Below are 4581 nucleotides of genomic sequence, written 5' to 3'. Positions count from 1 at the left end.
ACCACTGACCACTGCCCATGAAATGTGCCAGAGACTCTTCCCCCACAGATACTCATGCTCAAAGTGTAACACAGACTCAATCTGATAATTCTTCTTGGCTACTACATATTGTATTTGACATGTCCAGCTTCTTAGCATGGCATTCAAGGTCCTTCACAATGCCTCAACCTATACCTAGCCACAGATATTACTATTTATTACACTAGATTATTTTTTGTTTCTTGAACATACTTCATGCCTCAGTGCCATTACTCATGCCTTTATTCATAATCTAATTCATTACCTGGTAAAATTTTTACATCCCTCAATTTCTAGGTCAAATATAACTTTGTTTATGAAGCCTTCTCCAACCTCTAATAGGGAACCACTTAGGAGGTTTCCAATGTTAAAACTCAGGGCCTCTTCCCATGCCTGGGCAGGATTTTTAAAGTCCCATTTTAAATTAAATATTTCTTTATTTTGGAGCTCTGGTGACAAAGTGCCTAAGGCATTTGAGTGATAACCAGAAGGCTGGTGGTTCAAACCCACCAGCCACTCCTTGGAAGGAAGGTTGGGCAATCTACTCCTGTAGTGATACTGCCTCGAAAATCCAAGGAGGGGTCAGTATGAGTCGAAATCAACTCTACGGCAGTGAGTTTGGTTTGGGTTGGCTTAGGAAAGAGATGAACTAGCACTGCTGGTGAGCACTAGCTCATAGATTTATTTTGTTTGTCCAGAGCAGTGTTTTCTTGAGTATCTGAATTTGACTGTCATCAGGTAGGTATTACACACTCTAAGTTGCCACAAGACACACCATTCACAATGGTCTTTTATTATGCCTCAAACATACATGCTGTCTTCCTGGACTAAATACATTTGAATATCCTCCCCTTTTATAACCCAGGCATTTTGTTTTCTTCTTTGAAGTTGCCACCACCTTGGATTCTGTTACTCTGAAGACTAGCTGTAAAGTAGAACGCAGTTTCCATAATTACAAAAGTATACTCAGATGACTTTTACTACTGTTGATACTGGGGGACACACAGAAATAGCAAACTAAGAACCCAGAGATTGATCAGTCCTTCCTCCAAACGATCCTCCTCTCTAATCTCCTGAAGTTACTCACTGCCTTCCTGTGGGGTTCTTGTTTAACCATACCTGCTTCTGGATCAAGTATTATTCTAAATGGCATTTCTTTAGTATGTGGGTCAACCTACCATCTGGTTATTTATTATCCTTATACATTCATGCATGCACATGTGCACACACACACACACACACACAAACCCCTACATAATAAAGGTAGATATGATGATAAAAAGTTTGTTTCCTTTTTAACTAAAACTAACAAACAAAAAGTATTGTATGTCACTCAGTCTTTGACTACTCAGATTGAGTATTTCTTTCATTAAAACTTTGGCTCATAATCTCATATTTCTGTTTTCTTCCTGAGACTCACTCTCACATCCTTGTCACAGTTTCAAGACTGGCACAACCTGTGATATTGATCTAAGACTATTTCATTTTCTTTTTTGCTATCCCCCAAAGGGCACAGTATGTCACATTAAACAAATTTCACTAACAGAGTAGCATCCATTTTTGCTCCAAGGAGTTTAACCTAGCATGGATTAAGAAGTGGAGTATATGGATTCCAGCAAGAAATGATCAAGCCACACTTCTTTAGGAGATTGCTTTTCTTTCGTATGCTGCTTTTTTATTGGTGACTTTTTGCTTGCTTTTTTAAGAAGCAAAGATTTGTGTTTGCTGAGGTCACTTTAGTCCCCAGGCAATAGGCATCTCTCCCACCATCAAATGCAAAAACAAATCCTTGTCTTGGCTAAAAATTTTGGCAGATTACTTTCATTTATAACTCCAATAATGCAGGTTGAGGTGTCATGGAGAAGAGGTTTTCTGTACTCAAGTGGATTTCCATAACTACAACAAAACAAAACAAAACAAACCTCACTGCCATCTAGTGGATTAGACTCATAGCGACCCCTCCTTGGGTTTCTGAGGCAGTATCTTTACAGAAGTAGATTGCCCAATCTTCCTTCCAAGGAGTGGCTGGTAGGTTTGAACAGCCAGTCTTTTGGTTAGCATAAGTACAGAAACTACTAATTTCCCCATCACAGATACAATGAGTAATTGATGCAAGTATTTAGTTAACTCTAGGAAAATCTGAGGGGCCAATGGGACTCTCATTTCCCCATTACTAGTATTTTTTCCTCCTGGTCTTCTTTTCTCCATCTCAAATTCATATGCTAAATGATGTGTCTACCAAGACTTGCTAAAGAGTTAATGATAGAAGCTTAAAGCATGGCCTTTTGGATGCTATATTTGCCTTTTAATTACTGTTGCTTTAAGTATGGTAGCCTGTAGGGAAGCCCTAAGGATGAATTATTTATTTGAGGTCTGCACGCCCTCAAATTGAATTCCTATTTGGACTCCTAAATCCCGTTCCTCTTGTCTGAGGAAATGTACAAGGGAAAACGTTCTCATTTGTGATTGATGCCATATTCAAAATTTTGTTTTCTGGTTTTCTTTATTACAGCCATGTTGTAATGTTCTGTAATCCTTGTCTAGTGCCTAAAATGAAGGAGCTCTGGTGGCACAGTGCCTAAGGCATATGACTGCTGACCAGAGGGTTGGCTATTCAAACCCATCAGCCACTCTGCAAAAGGAAGATGGGGCGATCTACTTCCATAAAGCTTTACCATCTGGGAAACCCAATGGGGCTTGCTATGCATCGGAATCCACCAGTTGGCAGTGGGTTTGATTTGGTTTTAGTGCCTAAAATAACACCTTCCTTTAAAATTTTGGTTTATTTTTTAAATGAAATATAATTAACATAATTAGTTTACAGATACTTTCTATTTGAGTTTTTCTATCACAATAATTTTTAATTAAAAACTTGAAATAGTCCATACATTCATAAATTGAATAGATATTTAATTCAGATCCACATTTGTTAGTCAAGTTCTGTACATATCAACTCTGAAAATTCTAGGAAATTCTTTGTTAACTGTTATTCTTGATAAGTGACACCATAAGTAAAAATCAGAACAAAGTATTGCTTTAAGTATTCCATATAAAGGAGCAGTAAATTACTAAATGCCATGTTGTTGTTGTTACGTGCCATCTAGTTGAATCTGACTCATAGCGACCCCTCCTTGGGTTTCCGAGGCGGTATCACTATGGAAGTAGATTGCCCCATCTTCCTTCCAAGGAGTGGCTGGTGGGTTTGAACCTAAATGCCATAGCCCTATATAATTTCTAGTTAATGTGGACTGTTAACTTATTAGGAAAAGTGGGCCATAGACTTCCCATGATATAAAATTTGGGTGAGATCACACTGGACTATTCTAATGTAAGAGTTACATCTCTCTACGCCTCCATACCAGATGAACCTTTTGTTCTTGGGCTGCAAATTACACCTGAAAATGGCTTTGAGGAGTGTGCCCCAGGCACAGGACCTCCTTCCAAAAGAATGCAAAAGATAAACCAATCTCTCCTCACCACCCTAATAGATCTTTCTATGAAGCTAGGAGTGCTGTTAGTGTAGTGCCTAAGGCACTTGACTGCTAACCAGAAGGCTGGTGGTTCAAATCCACCAGCCACTCCTGGGAAGGAAGGTTGGGCAATCTACTTCCGTAGTGATATCCCCTGGGAAACCCAAGGGAGGGGTCGTTATGAGTCCGGTCTGACTCCATGGCACATAGCAAAAACAGAGTTCAAAACTGGGGAGCTCTGGTGGTGTAGGACCTAAGGCATTTGACTGCTAACCAGCAGGCTGGTGGTTAAACCCGCCAGCCACACCTCAGAAAGGAGACTAGGCAATCTGCTTCTGTAGAGATACTGCATCGGAAACCCAAGGAGGGGTTGCTAGTAGTCTGAACCAACCCGACAGCAGTGGCTTAGAGTTCAAAATTAAACCACAGCAGTCCTAATATACTTTCACATAGCCAAGTCCTTTGTGATTCAACAGTACACACATCCTGCATATTATTAGTTCACTGGGAATCAAAAGATTTATTCATGAAGTTTTAAAGCTTTATAAAAAAGTAAAAATAGGAAAATAACTCAGAATAGAAATTCTTAAGTATTTTAAAGAGTTTTTAATGTCAACATTTCCTGAATAGTGCAACATTGTCTCTTAATTTCTCTTTACTCCCTTAATATGTTAATGAGTAAGTATCTTTACATACAAAGATGTGTTGTGGTAGTCAGGATTAATTGCAAAATAGTATGTGACCAAATCTCCTTGAGCTAGTCATCTCTGCAATACTCTCTTGGTAGTAATTATAAAAAGAAGTCATTACATTTATATTTTAATTTCCTGGCATCCTAGCAAATGTGTTTCTTTCTTTTTCTAAATGTATATGTAGCTATTCTCTTTTGCAGGTTGTTCATTGCTGGCATATAGAAACACAGCTGAGTTTGTATATTGATCTTGTGCCCTGCAACTTTGCTGAATTCATTTATTAATTCTAGTAGCTTTCTTGTGATTTTTTTTTTTTTTCTCTCTGGTAGCATAGTGCCTAAGGCACTTGATTGCTAACCAGAAGACTGGAGGTTCAAAGCCACCAGTCACTTCTCGGAAGG

The sequence above is a fragment of the Orycteropus afer genome, unplaced genomic scaffold (genome assembly GCF_000298275.1).
Source record: "Orycteropus afer afer isolate SDZICR_OR568_19922 unplaced genomic scaffold, OryAfe1.0 scaffold00658, whole genome shotgun sequence".
NCBI lineage: Eukaryota > Metazoa > Chordata > Mammalia > Tubulidentata > Orycteropodidae > Orycteropus > Orycteropus afer.
Note: the sequence above shows the minus strand (reverse complement) of the source record.